At 36.8% G+C, this 19,889-nt stretch overlaps 1 protein-coding gene across 8 annotated transcripts in view; it reads left to right on the forward strand.

Moving 5' to 3' along the window:
* Positions 1-19,889, forward strand: part of PEAK1 (pseudopodium enriched atypical kinase 1) — a gene marked incomplete at its 3' end in the record, with an annotated part of 295,822 nt that overhangs the window by 68,891 nt on the left and 207,042 nt on the right. The gene's annotated exons all lie outside the window — the stretch shown is intronic.

Consider the following 19,889-nt stretch of genomic DNA (forward strand, 5'->3'; position numbering starts at 1 on the left):
TAGTAGGATTTATTTGCCTTTTAAGCTAAAGGTTTTGTTGTTTTTTAGGTAGAGACTTAAATGTGTTTATGTAATGAAGGAAAGATACTAGTGAAGAGAGAAAGTTGAATACATTGGTAAGATAAAGGGTATTTAAAAGGTTTCTGAGAAGGCAAGAGAGAGTGTGGTCTTGAGCTTAGGTGAAAGCATTAGTCCTGGATGGAAGGAGAGGCAAAAGGAAAGGAGTTATGGATGTTTGTAGGTGCTGTTCTTTTATCAGGTCACATGCATTGAGAAAAATATAGATAAATAAATTCAACACAGGAGCAAGGGAGGCCAAGGCGGGCCTCAGAGAACATTACAGCAGAGGTCCTGGAAAATATAAGAATGTTGGGGTTAGGGTAGGCAGGAAAAGGTAGTGAAATAAAGACAGAAAAAAGTAACTGATAATGTAAGTGACTGGATGCAGAAGACAGACTTTGCCTAGTTTACAGTTTTGTTTAGTGCCTTCTGTAGGCCAATTCTCCTTACTATGGATATGGAGACAAAGAAAGGTGGAATGAGAATAAAATGCAGTTATATATTTCGATATCTGCTTATTTAGAGTTAACTTTTTCTAAGTGTCTTGTTTAGCATATGTAATTAATACTTGTAATGCCTTTGCCACAAAATAACATGAAAGCCGAGGAGCTTCTTTTTCATGGTTATTTGGGATTGATATTGAAAAGCAGTACGTATGTTTGCTGCTTCCATGCTTATAGCTGGGTGGAAATTGGCCTCAAAGGGTCTATGGCTTTCTTTGTCATTAGCCAACAGATGCTTGCTACAGTGTTTTGCTCACTGAGTCTTTATTTAATGTGAGGGTAATGCATCTCTGTACACTCATGAGAAGAGCTGTGCAATACAGTTGCTCATTTGTGTATGGCAAATATCTGCCTTTAGCCACACATTGATCCTTCACTAAATGATTTTTCTTTTTTGTTTCATCAGCCTGTTATCAACACCTGGTTGGCTTATCTATCTTCAAATTGCTTTGACTTTCTAGTACGTTGATCCTGACTTTTTAGTATGTCTGTTTTATAGGGGAAATATTTTCTGTCTTGTCAGAGAATTCTTCAGAAATTCTCAAAAAATTTAAAAATTTAAAATTTCAGATCAGGACTATATATCATTAAAAAACTTAGGTTTCTAGGCACAAATATTCATTTATACATGAGTATAGTATGAAATTGCTAATTTTCAATATTGCATATAATATATGCAATATTGTATGTAATATTGTATATATTATATATACTTATATATTATAAAATATATTTTACCGCAATAAAATATTTCTTAAATGTTTATTTATAATATATACAATATTACAAATATTATATATATACATACATATATATATTTAAAATTGTGGTAAAATGTCTAAGCTTTCTCCACAGCCCCTATCTTCCCTCAGCAACTGCCCTTTGGCTACCTTTCAGGCCTAGGGTTGCACATACCTGCATGAGGACCTTTCCTGGAAATGGGGTCTGCCATTTAGGCTAGGAGTTCTGGGATTCCAGGTTGGTGGAAAGTGGTCTCTTGGGGTGAGACCAAGTAACGTGACACTTCCTCTTGGCCCTTTTCTCTGCTCATTACATGGGGAGAGGTGTGGCCACAGGAAGGCCAGATCCTGTTGCCTTGATCTAAGGGTAGTAGTGATTTTAACTGTGTTTTAATAAATTACTGGATTTGGTTGCCTCCAAGTTTATTCCTTCCTTTTGTTGTATAGCCAGAAGGATTTCTCTAAACCAAAATCATTATCACATCCCTGCTTGAAACTTTTTAGTGCTTCACATTTTCGTTGAGATAAAGGCTAAACTCCTGACATGACTTTTTGAAGATCCTTTGTGCCCTGTTCTGGTCATTGCTTACTTTTGCTATTATTGAGCTCTGTTGTTGCCCTGCCAAACAAGTACTCTTTTCTACCTATACAACTTTGCACAGGCTGTGGGTCTGTTCTACTCCCCTCTCCTCATGAGCAATCTCTAGTATATTTACCAAACTCCTACTAATAGTTTAATGCTCAGTGATTAGTACACATTTCTTTTATAGCACTTGTTGCATTATGTAATATTTGCCTTTCTGTAAGCCATGCCCTCTGCCTCCAAAGGCAAGGGCTAATTTGATTCGGCATGCTGTTTCCTGTACTGATAGTGCGTGGTACACAATAAGTGCTTAATAAATGTGTGTTGAATGAAGACTGTAATTAGTGGAACACTTTAAATGTGAATTGCTCTAGAGAACTATGTTTGCAGAAAACTCCTGCATAACCAAGGTGATTGAGGAATGGACTATTTCAATTATTGATTATGCTACGTAGCAGTCAACTTCAAATGATCAATTTTAGATAATTTTAGTATAGAACAAAATGGATTAATACAGAATTTATCTGTATTAATTCATAAGATGATTCAGCATGATCATTCTGAATTGTGTGGCTTTTTTAGAGCTATGGCTGAGGAAGCTGTGAGGATCAAGTGTTATCTGTAGTGTTGCTTTTTCACAAGCTGGGCCTTGTTTTATCAATTAATCTCTAACACATTTACTGAGTGTTTTGTCTACCTAAAAAGTATACTATAAAATTAACACTAGGTAAAAGGGATTCAAAATTGCATTATTGTCAAATATAGTTTTAAAAATGCTCAGAAGACAGGCAAGCAACGTACCTTAAGATGTATGCACAATCTCAATTCACCAGGAAATTTAGTACATTCAGGCTGTGCCTTTTGGATGACAATCCTTGATGAGTCCAAGTGAAATCTTATGAACTGAGCCAAGCAGTTACTTTGATGGTAATCTCTGGCCATAACTATTTCAAGTGCTTGATCCCCACCCCAATTATATGTTTATTCTTCTCTTATTCATAGGAAGGTAGTGTGAGTGATTGCTGCTCATTTGTGTGTAATGTAATGGTTCTTTTTTCTCACTCACCCAAAAATAATGTTGCCAGTTATTAGTTGCAAAACTCAGAAATTACTTTTATGCATTTGGCCCTCCATTTTCACATCTTTGAAAGTGGCTTTGAGCAGAGACCTGTTTAGAACTCGGGGAACACGCTCTTATTTGCACAAACGGTCTGAAAACCTTCATGGTAGCTGAGCTCTGACCTCCTACATTGCTGTGCCATGTTCTCTTGTTAAACCTAGAAATCTTCCTTCAAAGCTTGATCCCTTTTAAAGCAAGAATTTGGAATATCAAGCAGATGTATATATATTTTTAATGACATTCAGAAAAATGTATTGTAAATGTAACTATTATTTAGATGCTGTATTTTTCAATTGGCTCATCTCTACTTGAGTCCTTTTAATCAGTTTCCCAGCCTGTCCCTTCAGCTGCATAATAATGCAGTATTTGTAGCATAATTATTTTATGAAAGTGAATCATCTGAAGTACAAGAACTGATTGACCTACGGGTTAACTACAGAATCTTACATGAAAGAAAGGGCAATTTAAAGGATTGATTAAGTAATTTTTAAGAATGTGAATATTGGGGTCATCAGTGATAGAAACAACGTACTGCTTGATTATGATAAAATATTCAGCAGCTCACTAACCCAGCTGTCCTGTTTAAATAATCTATGAACAAACAGAATAAAAATAATTCTTGCTGCCATGCACTAAACCAGTATCTACTGAGGTTTTAGTTTGGGAAATATGTCAAAAAACTTGTCTTTGATTTGAGGATTTTATATGTTAAGAAGCTGATTGATTCTATTAAATACAGAATGGAAACATTTATGTCTTTGTAGTATGACTTTAACATAATTATTAATTGAGTACGAGAATGTGATTGCTTGCTAAGGCATAGTTTTTTGTATTAGTCAAGTTATGAGTAAGAAAGGCTTTCAATCTCTGTCTTAAGAGAAGCAGTATTCAGTGTCCCAGGTTTTACTCATGGTTCCATCACTAACTGGCTAGCTAACTTTGGTGCCTTGGGTTTTCTCATGAGTCAAATTAACTACCTCATAGTGAAGATCAATTGGATCTTGTATGTGAAAGTGCTCTATAAAATGTATGCCACATTTAGTAGTTAAGCAAGATTTTAGCCCCTTTTCTGCCTGCTTTTTAACTTTGGGCTGGTCACTTAACCTCTCTGAGCTTTTATTTTTTTATAGGTAAAATAGAGGAGTTTGGCCTGTAGTATATTCAACTGGAGGAGTACTATTTACATTGTATTTATTGCTTATAACCTATAATTTATGATTTTTTCTCTCTTTTTTTAAACATGTGCTTGTCCCTATTCCTTTAATGGGTATTAGACTGGATTCCATTAATCTTCACCTATTACGTTTCATTTAATCTTCCTCTCAATCTTGTGAAAGGAATTGGTATTATCCTCATTTTACTAATGAGGAAAACTGAGGTTCAGTTTAGTGTTAGAGGTAGGATTCTAGATGCCAGTGTTCTTTTTTTTTTAAATAGCATGTGGCTTGAAGACACATTGCCACATACGTCATCTAAAGCAAGCTTTTGATTTCCATTATTTTTCTATTCTTTTTTTCCCAAAATGAATAGAGCTTTACCAAAATGCTTTTGTAGAGAAATGTGTCTATTCAATAGCAGTAAGCATGGTTCGGAAATTTTTACATTATAACACCATTACAAAAAATCTTGTTGGATTATACAGCAGTGCCGTATATCGTGAATCTTTCAGTGCTGGAAAATATAGTTTGTCCTTCAAATAAGATGAGTTCTATTTTAATAGATGTATTTTATTTTTAAAATGTAGCATCATTTAATGTTATAGATACTTTTAAACTCAAAGACTTATTTTGTGCTTACCATAGAAGGAAAACAGGTGATCTAAGTACTTACTAAATTTTTTTTTGTTTTTAAAATCCTAATTTGTGATTCTAGGAAAAGCATTACCCATGGCAAACTTCTCAAAAATTTCTATTCTAGGCAGGTATCATTTTATTGTATACATTGTTTATATTTAAATTTTAAAAAGAGATCTATCTCTGGACTATCTGAAATAAGTAGATCTGGCAGGAATTAAGACAAGCATGTCCAGAAACATTCATTTCCGTCTAGAGTTCATTTATGAATTCTGTGTTTTAACATGCCAGCCTTAGATATTGATCTTACTTAGAACATTATTGCTCTTAGAGTGACTGAAACACTGGTTCTGCTAAGACTGTGATGCTGATCCTTTCTGATTCAGAAACCTCTGCCCTTGGGACATTCCTTAACTCATGTTTCTCTTTTTTTCTATTGACAGTTTCCTGGTGGTCATTACTAGTCGAAAAGTGAGTTCCCATGAATAGCTCATTGGTCACAGTTTTATTTTTATCTTCCCAACTGATGACTTTGAAATGGCTGTGGCATTTTGAAGGAGACCTTATCTGCTGTCATTCTTAACCCTATTCATGAAACTCCAGCCACATAGGCCTTCTTTTCTGTTCTGTAAAGTCATTCTAGCTTCAGGGACTTCTACTACTTGTAGCTCTGTGGGAATCGTTTTCCCCCAGACTGTTGCTTGGCTATATCCTTCTTGTCATTTTTAAGTCTCAGTTTTAAATGTTCCTTCTTCAAAGAGGTTTTCCTTGACAACTCACTATAAATTAGTGCTTCTCCAACACTATCAAATGGCCATATTTTATTTTCTTCTTAGCACCTAATGACTAACTGATAGTTATTTATTTCTTGTTTATCTCCTCTGTTGGGGACATAGACATTCTGTTTTGTTTAATGCTGTATCCCCAGCACCTAGAACAATGTCTGCCATAGTAAGCATTCCAGTTAATATTTGTTGAATGACCAAATGAATGCTTTTTCTATTGGCTATTTATAAAATTTTTCTTTAAGCTTTTTCTTTTCTTTATTTCTTTATTTTTTGGTAATCAGGAAGGTACAATGAGTGTTTTTGCAATTAATGTTTATGTACTTTTGACGTTTTTCTCTTCCTTTGCTGTTCTGTTCCCTACTTAAATTCTTTCAGAGGAAAGGGGAAAGCCTTCTAATTTTCAAACTCCTGAGATATGACTATTTCGATTTATCTACTGCTTGCCAGGTGGATGTCTGAGCTGGTGCAGCCTAGTCACAAAAGCAATTAACAGGTAGGAAAATTGGCTCCTAACAGCTGCTTCAGTCCTGCTTGAGTTGGCCTCTCCCCCAAGGGACTGTCACTGTCAACCTAGCAAAATGAAATTGCCTTCCCATAAACATTTTTTTCGAGGATTATAGAACAGAAACAAATTCTTGGTTTATAAAATGAGTTAAAATGTGTCAAAAGAATAAAACAGAATAATGACCTGCAGCTGCAATTTGAATTATGAGGCACGGCAGCAACGTTTATTTTCAGAAGAGTTGACATTGAAACTGTAGAACTTTTAGTTCTATTGAAATGACTTTATTATGCCAAAAGCGTAGATTTAATAACTTATTTATTGGTGTTGGTGAGGAAAATGACAGTTCTATAAAATATAATTTTTGACCCTCAACGCTTTGGTTTGTGACATAGTTTTTGAGTCCTTGCTCCTTCACTTAACTCTATGGAAAAGGGCAGGTTTTGGAAAGAAAGCAACTTGATTTACATTCCATTTTATTCCCCTACTGTTAATTCATTCAGTATGGATTCCATTTGATCATGATAGACCATAACCATTGTTATGTGCTATAACCAATGTATGCATTTAAAAAATGGATTTAAATGGGTTTTATATTAACAGTATGCCAGTTCTGGGTTTTATATTGACATATGCCTCAATGTTAGCAAAGGCATTGGTTTCTCTTGATTCTTTTTGATAACTTTTATTTGATGTGATTTCCAATCTGAGCTAGTTATGAAATGTGCTCCCCTTGAAAGTTGCCTTCTAGTCAGTACTCCCTTCCTTTCATCCCTTTTGTATCACTGGCCTCTTAGGAAGCTAAAAGAGTTTGTGTCATTAAACTCTGCTTTAATATTTTGTCAAAAAATTAAGAGAAGATTCTTGCACAGTGAGGATATTAACTTAGTTTTTGGATGAATGAGATGTGCTTTTGTTATGCTAATATGGCAATTCATGGTGTTCCTCTAGGTAACTTCAGGATGGGGCCTGGTCACCAGAAACACCAACCACATGATTAGAGGATTGGGACTTTGGGCCAGTCTGGGGAGGTGGAGAAGGTTTGGAGATTGAGTTTAATCATGTGGCCAGTGATTTAATCAATTATGCCTATGTAATGAAACCCTAATAAGAACTCTGGACACCAAAGCTCAGTGGCGTTTCTTGATTGGTGAAGATATTGATGTGTTGGGAGGATGATGCACCCTCACTCATGGGGAGAGGGCATGGAAGCCCTTCATTCAGGACCATCTTGGACCTTGCCATATGTGTATCCTTTATAATAAAACTATAATCATAAGTATAATGCTTTTCTGAGTTATGGGAGTTGTCCTAGCAAGTTATCAAACTGAAGTGATCATAGAAATCTCTGAATTTGTGGCCAGTTGATTAGAAATGCAGGTGGCCTGGAGACCCCTGAAGTGTGGCTGGCATCTAAAGTAAGTGCAGTCTTGTTTGGGATAATGCCTTTTGGTTTGTGGGTTCTAGACTAACTCTGAGTGGTTAGTGCTAAAATTGAATTGCAGTACACTCATTTAAGGTTGAAGCAGAATAGTGGTACATTTGTTATCATTAATGAACCAATATCGATATATTATATAAACTAAAGCCCAAAGTTTGCATTAGGGTTCACTCTTTATGTTGTACACCTTCATGGGTTTTGACAAATTCATAATTTCCTGGGTCTACCATTATAGTATCATACAGAATAGTTTTTACTGCCCAGTAAATCCTCTGTGTTCTACCTGTTCATCCCTCCCTCTCTTGCCCCCAGACTGCTGATATCACTACTCATCTTTTTACTGTTTCTATAGTTTTGCCTTTTTCAGACTGTCATATAGTTGAAATCATATAATATAGTCTTTTCACACTGGCTTCTTTCACTTAGCAAGATACCTTTAAGGTTCCTCCGTGTCTTTTTGTGACTTGATAACTCATTTATTTTCACTGCTGAATAATACTTCATTGTGTGCATTTACCACAGTTTATCCGTTTACCAATTGAAGGATATCTTGATTTCTTCCAGGTTTTTGCAATTATGAATAAAGCTGCTATAAACATTCATGTGCAGATTTTTTTGTGGACATTGGTTCTCAAATCAGACTGCAATTGCTAGATCATATAATAAGACTCAGTTTCGCTTTGTAAGAAATTGCCAAACTGTTTTCCAAAGTGATTGTACCATTTTGCATACTTACCAGCAATGAATGAGAGTTCCTGTTGCTCCACATCCTTGTTAGCATTTGGTGTTGTCAGTGTTTTGAATTTTAGCCATTCTAATAGGTGTACGGTGTAGTATCTCGTTGTTTTAATTTGCAGTTCCCTAGTGGCCTATGATGTTGAGCATCTTTTTATGTGTTTATTTTTTCATGTGTATATCTTTTTTGGTTAGGTATATTTAGGTCTTTTGTTTACTTTTTAATTATTTATTTAATTATTTACTTTTTTGCGCCATGTGGCATGCAGGATCTTAGTTCCCTGACCAGAGATTAAACCCTTGCCCCTCCATTGGGAGCACAGAGTCTTAACCACTGGGCCACCAGGGAAGTCCCATCTACTTTTTTTTTTTTTTTTTTTGGCTTTGTTGGGTTCTCGTTACTGCTTGCAGGCTTTCTCTAGTTGTGGCAAGCAGGGGCTGCTCTTCATTGCAGTGTGCAGGCTTCTCATTGAGGTATCTTCTCTTGTTGTGGAGTGTGGGCTCTAGGCATGCGGGCTTCAGTAGTTGCAGCTCGCGGGCTGTAGAGCGCAGGCTCAGTAGTTGTGGCACATGGGCTCAGTTGCTCCGCAGCATGTGGGATCTTCCAGGGCTCGAACCCGTGTCCTCTGCATTGGCAGGCAGATTCTTGTCCATTGCACCACCAGGGAAGTCCCCCATCTACTTTTTTTTTTAAATGCTCATCTATTTATTTATTTATTTATTTTTAAAACATCTTTATTGGAGTATAATTGCTTTACAATGGTGTGTTAATTTCTGCTGTATAACAAAGTGAATCAGTTATACATATACATATGTCCCCATATCTCTTCCCTCTTGCATCTCCCTCCCTTCCACCCTCCCTATCCCACCCCTCTAGGTGGTCACAAAGCACGGAGCTCATCTCCCTGTGCCATGCGGCTGCTTCCCGCTAGCTATCTATTTTACCTTTGGTAGTATATATGTGTCCATGCCACTCTCTTACTTTGTCACAGCTTACTGTTCCCCGCCCCCCCATATCTTCAAGTCCATCCTCTAGTAGGTCTGTGTCTTTATTCCCATCTAACCCCTAGGTTCTTCATGACATTTTTTTTTCTTAGATTCCATATATATGTGTTAGCATACGGTATTTGTCTTTCTCTTTCTGACTTGCTTCACTCTTTATTTATTTTTGGCTGTGTTGGGTCTTCGTTTCTGTGCGAGGGCTTTCTCTAGTTGCAGCAAGCGGGGGCCACTCTTCATTGCGGTGCGTGGGCCTCTCACTACCGCGGCCTCTCTTGTTGCAGAGCACGGGCTCCAGACGCGCAGGCTCAGTAGTTGTGGCTCACGGGCCTAGTTGCTTCGCGGCATGTGGGATCTTCCCAGACCAGGGCTTGCACCTGTGTCCCCTGCATTGGCAGGCAGATTCCCACCCACTGTGCCACCAGGGAAGCCCCCCTCCCATCTACTTTTAATCATGTTTTTGTTTTCTTATTGTTGAGTTTGAGTTCTTTGTATATTTTGGGTAACACTCCTTTATCAGATTTACTTTTGCTAATATTTCTACCAGTGCGTGACTTGTCTTTTCATTAACGATGTCTTTCACAGAATAGAAGTTTTTAATTTTAATGAAGTCCAATTTATAGGTTTCTTTATTACTTGGATCATGCTTTTGGTGTTGTATCTAAAAAGTCATCATTAGGGACTTCCCTGGTGGTCCAGTGCTTAGGACTTCGCCTTCCAGTGCAGGGATGCAAGTTTAATCCCTGGTCAGGGAGATAAGATCCCACAAGATCCCACATGCCTCACGGCCAAAAAACCAAAACATAAAGCAGAAGCAATATTGTAACAAATTGAATAAAGACTTTAAAAATGGTCCACATCAAAAAATCTTAAAAAAAAAAAAGTCATCATCAAACCCAAGGTCACCTAGATTTTTTTCCTGTTATTTTCCAGAATTTTAGTTTTGTGTTTTACATTTAGGTTTGTGATCTATTTTGAGTTAATTCTGTGTGTTTTGTTTTCATTTTTTAAAATTATAAGATATTTGAAGCATGCAGATCCATATTAAGACTAACATATTGACCAATATATAAAGTGCCTGCCAAACATATATTACCAGTTTATCTTATAAATATACAGATTATAAAATCAAGGTAGTTGGGACCCCTGTGCATCCCTCCCAGTCTCATCCCTCTCCCTGTCTCAGAAGTAATCAGTTTTATGAATTAGGTGTTTTTCAAATCTATGCATGTTTTTATAGTTTACTAAATATTTGTGTATCATATTATATGGTGTTTTTACAAGTTTCAAAATTTCACATTAACAACATTATGGAGATGTCCCTGGTGGTGCAGTGAATAAGACTCCACGCTTCCAATGCAGTGGGTCTGGGTTTGATCCCTGGTGAGGGAACTAGATCCCACATGCATGCTGCAACTAGGAGTTCGCATGCCACACCTAAGGAGCCCTGGAGCCACAACTAAGGAGCCCGCCTGCCGCAACTAAGACCTGGTGCAACCAAATAAATAAATAAATATTTAAAAAAAAACCCAACATTGTGTATGTTACACCTATTTCAGCAACTTATTTCAAACTCTGCATTGTTTTTGCGATTTAGGGGATTTTTTTTTTTTTTTACCATAGGAAAGAATGTTTCTTTAGTGAGCAATTTAATGTTAAATAGTTAATTTATTAACAGTTGTATTTTATCTTGGTTTCCTATATTAGTATAGACAGACTAGTTCTGACCTGTGGATTAAATTTTTCAACCCTCAAACATTGTATTTAAACTTTATTATAGGATGTGTTTTTTAGAGGTGTACTGAAGTGTTTCTAAAAAGCTATTTTTTGTTTTAGGAATTTTTTTTTTTTTTTTGGTGTGTGTGTGGGAGGTTTTTAGAATGCTAACACAAGTGACATTAGATCACTGATAGGGTGTTCCACAGCTACTCTGTTAAGGATACTCAACAGAAGCCAGAAAGACTTAATTATTTAAAGCATGCTTCTAGTTGGAGAGCCTACCTTTTATAGATTTCTTTCTGGGGGCTCTTTTTAAGCTGTGGGTTTTCTTTACTATAATCATCAGTTTCTGAAAGAGAGCACCATTTCTAGGATAAATCAGAAGATCCCTACAGTTCAAGGTGGAGGTAAAGCTGTAGCTTCCTCTCTCAGCTTCAGGAAAGTTACTTGATTTTGCTTGGTGTAGGTAGGGTTGAACCTAACTATTTATGCTGATGTGTGCAGCAAGTTTCATCCAGTCAAAGCGGAAGCTGTCAGATCTTTGTAGAATTTTCTGTGGCTTAAATTAAATCTGCATCACACAGGATTGCAGTCTTTAGAGAAGGCTACTCCCTTTGTCTGTTGTATTAATTGTGCATGTGTTGATTTGATTATTGTTGCTCATTTTACATCCTTTGGTGTATAGTTTGGGTTCAGTAGCAAAAAAAGCTTGAAATTTCTACTGTTTTGTACACTTGAAAAATAATGACCTCCCTCTTCCCCCAGATCATTTATTATAGGTTTCAGAAAGCTGTGTAATGGCACATCCAATCCAGATTATTTTGCTAACGACATCCTGAAGAACCTATTATATTGTAAAGCATCACTGGCAGATTCAGTTGTAATTTAATGAAAATAGACCAATATGCCAAGGGAAGTGATTTTTTAAGTTCTTGCTCTTCCTGCTCAGCTGTGTTGGGTGAAATGCTAAAAGAGTTTCTTCCTCTTTGTCCATTTCAAGGATGAAATGTGTTCCAGATTTTTTCTCCCCACCCCTTCTGTTTAAGACTGTGTTTGTATCAGTGCTATACTAATAAAGGGGCACTGAACAGTGACTTTCTTCCTACTGAATTTTCTAAAGTTCATTTTCTACATGATGCCATGGTTTTAGATGTTATTTCATTCACAGGAATTGGTCCGTGGTATAAACATTTTGTAACATGATTTCTATGACAAGTGTGTAAATTAAAAATTGAGTTTGTGTAGATTCTCTGTACCAGGTTATAGTGTATCCCCTGTTTGGGATTTTATCTTCAGGGTCTTTATATGGCAGGTGTTGTACTCAGATTAGTCTCAGGATGTTATAGACCTATTAATTTTAGACAAATCATCAAATTCTCAGTTTGGTCAGTTTGGTCATATGGTTGCTTTAGATTATTGATTATAATCTTAATGATTATACTTTCTTGATATAAAAAAATCAATATTTACTGAATTTTTCTCTCAAATATATAAAATATTCCTGGCTCCTTTAAAAATAAATTATATTAATATTGTCTTAGCATACTTAGAATAGTTTTTTGTTTAAGTAGAGGTCTTATGAATGTATTGTCCCAGGTGAGTTTATTTGGATTTCCTTTTCTCCCCTACCTATTTCCCAAACTTTAGGAGAAGAGTCATGCTTCTCACTTCTGGCATCCCAAGGGCTAGACCCATGTCTTGATTGGTTATTTTGTTGTTATTTTTATCCCACTCATTTCCCTGTTTCTACTCATTTTGCTTCCTCCCATAAGCACCCACTCTAATCTAGTTAGTATACATCTTTATTTTATTTTTAAAAAATATTTATTTGTTTATTTGGTTGCTCTGGGTCTTAGTTGTGGCTTGCCAGCTCCTTAGTTGTGGCACACAGCCTCCTTAGTTGTGGCATGTGAACTCTTAGTTGTGGCATGCATGTGGGATCTAGTTCCCTGACCAGGGACCAAACCCAGGCCCCCTGCATTGGGAGTGTAGAGTCTTATCCACTGCTCCACCAGGGAAATCCCTAGTATACATCTGTAGATCTTTCTATATCTTTGGAAAATACATAGTGTTTTCTGTGTATAGTTTGTAATTTTCATAAATGGCATTGACTGTACATCTTATTTTATTCTTTTTTAAAAAATTCAGCCCTGCATTTAAATGATTTATCCTGTGGCTGAATGTAATTCTGTTTCCTTACTTCTGACTGTTGTATTCTATGTGCATACTCTTATCCATGCATGCTACGTATCCATCTTACTTATACTCCCCTACTGATGTTTATGTTCTGTAAACAATGCTGCAGTAATAATCTTTGTTTTATTTTATGGAGGTATATACTGAAGAGTGGGATTGGTGGGTTTTTGGGTTTCCGTTACTAAGTTTGCTAAGTTTTACCAGATTGCTCTGTAGAAAGACTAGACAGTTCATACTCCTTTGAGCTGTGCATGAGGGCTCACAGACCATTTTCCATGTAAACAATGTGGCCACCTAATTGGCCTGAGGAGTTGCTTTTATGGGCATGATTTGTAAGCTCCCAAATTATTTGTCTATGAATAAGATAAAACCAAAACAGGTTGCTATCAGTCCTCCACTGAGAAGGGACTCATGAGTGGAAAAGCTGCCATTGTTCCTAGTAAAGTTCTCTATAAAGGGAGATTTTTGATGAGAGACTGTGAAGGTGAGCCCTCATTACCAAATACCTTGGCCTACCAGCCATGTGGAGTTTAGCTCAGCAAGCTGTGCATGATTAGATTCTTTGTGTCAAGCATGGTTTTTGTCATACAGATGTGGATGAAGCAGACCCTCTGCTCCTGAAGCTCTTTGGTTGTAGGGTAAGTGGATGCAGTACTGTGTGGTTATCTCGTTTTTCAGGAGACTTCTTTGCTTCGTCTGTGAGAAGTTATATCTGATCATGCAGTCTTTCATGGCAGCCCTCCTTGGTCACTGTTATTCTTTCTACCTTGCTTTCTGGGATCTCACCAGTTCATCATCGTACCTGACCTGGTAAAACATCCCTTAGGAAGGGGTGTTATTTGTATGGCATTTGTATCCTGAAGTGTGATGATTGGGGTGTGAGGGATTGCATGTTGGTAAGTCCCTTTGAATTGGTGAAATGGAAATCAGAAAATATTATCTAGAAGCATGGATTAATTAAAAGTATATTATTGTATGGTGGCAGAATACAGATAATAGTGTTGGGCAAAATAGCAGACAAAACACACCTTCCAATCTTTACACATCTAAGTTCCCATTGAAAAAACCAATAGATGAATAGATGGATGGGGAAATACCTGCATATGTGTTGGAAATTAAAGCTTGATGCCACTTATATGCCAAAAAACCCAGAATAATTTTTGTTAAGCAGCATTGTTGATGAATGAAAGAAATAATTGATGGAGTACACCTGAGGAGAACCTTCCTGAGAGAGAACTCCTCATTTGGGAGGGGCCAAGTCTAGAAGAATGGTCCTACAAGGCACAACACTTAAATTTCTCTCTGGTCTCTTGGACCAGTAGTATTGATACTTTGTAAACAGTGTTCATAGATCCAGAGTTTGTCTCTAGTACCTCCCTAAAAGGAGCCTGTCCACATAAGTGGTCTAGTCACTAAGTTCCCAGCTACCAAAACCACCGTTTCCAACCTCGATTCTGGTTGCTGGATCTCCCACCTAGCAATCTAGTGAGGTTTTTGTTCTCAGAAACATTCAGTCATTAATAGGTGTAAAAGCTGAATATCATTTGTGAGAAGGGAGCAATCTGAAAGGATTCTGAAGGGATAAAAACTATAGTGACAGGGCCTCCCTGGTGGCGCAGTGGTTGAGAGTCCGCCTGCCGATGCAGGGGATACGGGTTCGTGCCCCGGTCTGGGAGGATCCCATATGCCGCGGAGCGGCTGGGCCCGTGAGCCATGGCCTCTGGGCCTGCGCGTCCGGAGCCTGTGCTCCGCAACGGGAGAGGCCACAACAGTGAGAGGCCCGCATACCACAAAAAGAAAAAAAAAAAAAAAAAACTATAGTGACCAAGTTAAAATCTGCTATGGATGCAGTAGATAACAAATTAGACACTACAGAAAGACAAACTTGTGAAATCTTTTCCAAACTACAAAGGCAAAAGATGGGGCAATGAAAATGATTGGAAAATAAGATAAAGGAAGGATAGGTAGGGAGAAAAAATGTACAAATTGTAGGGCTTTCAGAGAGAAAGAGATGCAGCAGATACATTGTTCAGAGAAATAATAGAAGAAAACATTGCTGACCCAAAATTAATATAAACAAATATGAAACTGTATCCTACTGGACTTTTCAGATTTGGAGGCATTTCTACTAGTGACAGTATAAAAGGAACTGAACTGATGGAGGTACAGAGAGCCAATTCGTAAATTCTCCTCCCATGAAAGAGCAGACTACCTGGGTTGTAAATGGAAGTGATGCTAAGTATATCCTACTAAATATGCTCCACTTCTGAGGACAAGAGCAAGCAGGAGCAACAGGTAGAAAGCTGGCAAGATGGGAGGCTTTCATCCTGGAATAAAGGGTAGTCAGGACCAGAAAGACTACACGTTGGGGTGTGATCATTAGAAAAGAGAAGAAAGAATTATCATTATTCGCAGGTGATACAATGATCTACCTAAAAATCTAAAGAAAATTACCTGAAAACCTATCTGAACTAATATTAAGTTACATGGTTGTTTACCAACTAAGCATACCAAAATTAGTGATTTTTCAATATTCTAGCAATACCTATTTAGGAACTGTAATGGAAAAAAGAAATCCCTTAAGTATTTAGAGAGAAAACCCCCAGAAAAGTATAGGAATTATTTTAAGGAAACTTAATTTTACATCAGAATATAAATAGACTTGAATAGGTAGAAAGATTAAATATGTTTCTGATTAGGAAGACTCAGTATTTTATAGATTCTTTCCAAATCCATGATTTAATGCAATCCTAGTCAAAATCCTAACCAACTTTTTTTGATCGGGAGGTGGAGTGCATAGGGACATTTAACAGATTTTTCTGAAATGGACCTAGAAGGAGAAATTTAAGATAACATTTTTTTTTTTTTTTGTGGTACGTGGGCCTCTCACTGTTGTGGCCTCTTCTGTTGTGGAGCACAGGCTCTGGACGTGCAGGCTCAGTGGCCATGGCTCACGGGCCTAGCCGCTCGGCGGCATGTGGGATCTTCCTGGACTGGGGCACGAACCCATGTCCCCTGCATCGGCAGGTGGACTCTCAACCACTGCGCCACCAGGAAAGCCCTTAAGAGAACATTTTTGAAGTAATAGTTTTATAAAGTTGGAATCGCACTACCGTATTTTTATGAACCTGCAATAATTAAAACCATATGATAATGACCGTAATAGAGCAATTCTGAAAAAAGACATGTTAGTATATGATAATGATGTCATTTCAATTCACTGGGAGAAAGAATGAATTGGTTAACAAATGGTGCTAGGAAAATTGGTTTAGAAATTGGAAGACTATAAAATTATAATCATACTTCACATCATAAACTAAGATTTTAGATGGATAAGATAATGCAATACTCTCATAATGGAATAGAAGAATTTGAGGAAATATGTATGTAAATATATGATCAAGTAGTAGAGAAAGCCTTTCCTATTTTTAACATTTAAGAAAATATTTAGGGACTTCCCTGGTTGTGTAGTGGTTAAGAATCTGCCTGACAATGCAGGGGATACGGGTTTGAGCCCTGGTCTGGGAAGATCCCACATGCCGCAACTAACATGAGCAACTAAGCCTGTGCACCACAACTGCTGAGCCTGCGCTCTAGAGCCCGTGAGCCACAACTACTGAGCCTGCATGCCACAATTACTGAAGCCCATGCGCCTAGAGCCCATGCTCCGCAACAAGAAAAGACACCGCAGTGAGAAGCCCGCACACCGCAATGAAGAGTAGTCCCTCCACTTGCCGCAACTAGAGAAAGCCCGTGTGCAGCAACGAAGACTCAGTGCAGCCGAAAGTAAAATAAATAAATAAATGAAAGCAACAATTAAAAAAAATTATTTATTTATTAAAGGGAATAATTATATAAGCAAAAAGAAGAAAAGATACCCAGAATTCCACCCAGAGACATGATAGCATGTTGGTTGTATACAGGAAGGTTCTTTCAAATGTAAAATGAAATGAAGAAACCACATATGAAAATACTTGATTTGGCTGCGCAAAACAATTAACATGTTTCAAATACCCTTAACAAAATTAAAAGGCAAATGTTAACTATGAATAAATATGTATTCCACATGATAAAAGTATAACACGTTTAACGCAAGAAGAGCTCTCACAAGTCAGTGAGAAAGTGAATACCTGAATAAGAAAGTGGGCAGCGATGAATAGGCAGTTTGTCAAAGAAAACATAGAAACAACCAATAAACATAGGAAACCATTGTCAGTCTCATTAGCAAACAAAAAAATTGAAAAGAAAACAACGAGGTACCTTGGTTTTTTGTTTTTTTGTTTTTTTTTGAATTGAGATACCTTTTAAAATCTACCAGATCTCTAAAGCTTTTTAAACTGAAAATACCAGTGTGGAAGATGATGCTTGGAAACAGCCACTGTCATTAACTAATAAAATTTATATTTTCTCAAACTTTTCTATTTAAAAAAATTTTTAATAGAATGAAACAAATTAAACAGAAAAATATTGTATGATGACTATGGTGACTTTTTTGGTTCAGGAAAAATAATTGGCTTTTGTGTTTCGGTAAAAAAGGACCCAAATACTCATTGTTGGTGAGGAGAAATGTAGTCCTATATCACTAGGGGTAGAATAAATTGATACAGCCACTCTCTAGGATAGTTTTGAAAAATATATTAAAAGCATTTATGATATTCATACCTTTTGACCCAACAATTTTACTTAAAATAATTTATCCTAGAGAAATTATCAAAGCTGTGCAAGGAGATATATATTCAAGGATATTTGGTATATGCAAGGATATACAACTGTACACAAGGATATTTATGATATTATAAATTTAGAAACAACCTAGAAAATTGAATATACTGTGGTCTATATCTATAATGGAATGCTGTGCAAAAATTAGGAATGCTTTACCAGATAGTAGTAAATGAAAAAAGATGAGTATAAATTTTAGGTACACTCTGATCCCAATTACTCATGCAGTTATTCAGCCATTCATTCACAAATACTTAGTGACAGTCCAGGAATTGTTCTAGAATTTAGAGGTATAGTGCTATGTGGGGGAAAAACCAAAACAGACCCTTTCTTTGACTTCATGGAACTTACAGTCTAGTCAGGAGAGTCAGACAATAAACAAATAGTTTGTCAGTGATACCGCTTTGGAGAAAAATATAACAGGGTAAGGTAAATAGGGAATACCAAGGAAAGGGAGCAGGAAGTTTGCTATTTTATATAAGGTGAGTCAGGGAAGTCTCTGAAAAGTGACATTTGAATAGAGACCTGTAAAAAGCTAAGGAGAGAGACAGAACGCAATGTTTTTATCTGGGGGAAGAGTATTCCTGATGGACGGAACTACAGGTCCAAAGACTTCAGGCAGAGATGTGTACGTGTTCCAGCAGGAGCTTGGAGGTCAGTGTAGCCGACACAGATAAACCAAGGGAGAAAGAGTGTAGGAGATAAGGTAAGAGAAGTGAAGACTGAGGGTGAAAACGGAGGGCCATTAGAGTTATCTTATAGGTTGTTGTAAGCACTTTGGCCTTTAAGATTCGAAGATGAGAAGCCATTGTAGGATTTTGAGCAGAGAAATGAAATATGATTGATGTTTAAAAAGATTGTTTTGGCTGTTTTGTGTAGAATAGACTGGAGAGGAGCAGGGTTGGGAGAATGGAGTTAAGAGGCTATTGTAATAACCCTGTCAAGAGATGATGGTAGTTTGGACCAATGATGAGAAGAGGTTTAATTCTGGATTTGTAGCACATACCCACAAACATTTTTTTGAACAAATAACTGTTTACATGTTGATGTATATATTTAATTATCTCTGGTGGGGTTGCTGATGAGTTGCTTTTTCTTTATACAGACCTGTGTTTTTCAAATTTTCTGTAACTATTACTTTTAGAATCAGAAAAAAAATTGAAAGCAACTGTTGTTTTTACTGCCTTTTCCCCCCCTGATTTGAAAGTATTATACACATTTAAAAATTTTTTATATCTTTCCTTTTAGTGTTAGCCATTCCCTTCTGTCTGGTGATTCAGACAGTGAGTAGGTCCAACCCTTAAATTAAAACCAAGATGGTTAGTTAACTGACTAGTGAAATTGATTGAGGAAGGAAATTACACCTTTTTTTCAACCCAGGAAGGACTGTAGTCAGCATTTCCCCAATCATCCTTGTTTTCCTTTCTGAAGTAAACTTTTAGAAGCCTGCTTTATTTTATTTTTTGCAAATTTGGTGCTGCAGGGTTACATTTTTACTTATGTGTTCTGCTATTCTTACATCATCACTGATGCAGAATAACTCAGTGACAGAAAACTGCAGTATAGAGCAACAGAATGGTCACGTCTAGGTTATCCTTGCTAATGAATGTGAGTTGTGCTGCTGATTTCCTGAAAATTATTTGTACAGATTGTTAAATGTACTATGAATTTTCTCCTCTGGCTTACCTTTCTGATTTGCTTGATTATATCAAATATTAGAATACTTATAAACCAACTCAGTCTAACCTAGGTGAGAGTTGTATTGATCTGGAACGTGCTGATTGGCAGAGAGGAAAAATAAAAGACTGGAATTCAGACTTGGCTATAGATAATCTGGATGATTTAGTTTTTTTTTTTTTTTTTTTAATGGAAGTATAGTTGATTTACAATGTTGTGCTAATTTCTGCTGTACAGCAAAGTGATTCAGTTATACATATATATACATTCATTTTTTTATATTCTTCATTATGGTTTATCATAGGATACTG

Source organism: Mesoplodon bidens, assembly GCF_964165515.1.
Source record: "Mesoplodon bidens genome assembly, chromosome: 3".
Classification (NCBI taxonomy): Eukaryota; Metazoa; Chordata; class Mammalia; order Artiodactyla; family Ziphiidae; genus Mesoplodon; species Mesoplodon bidens.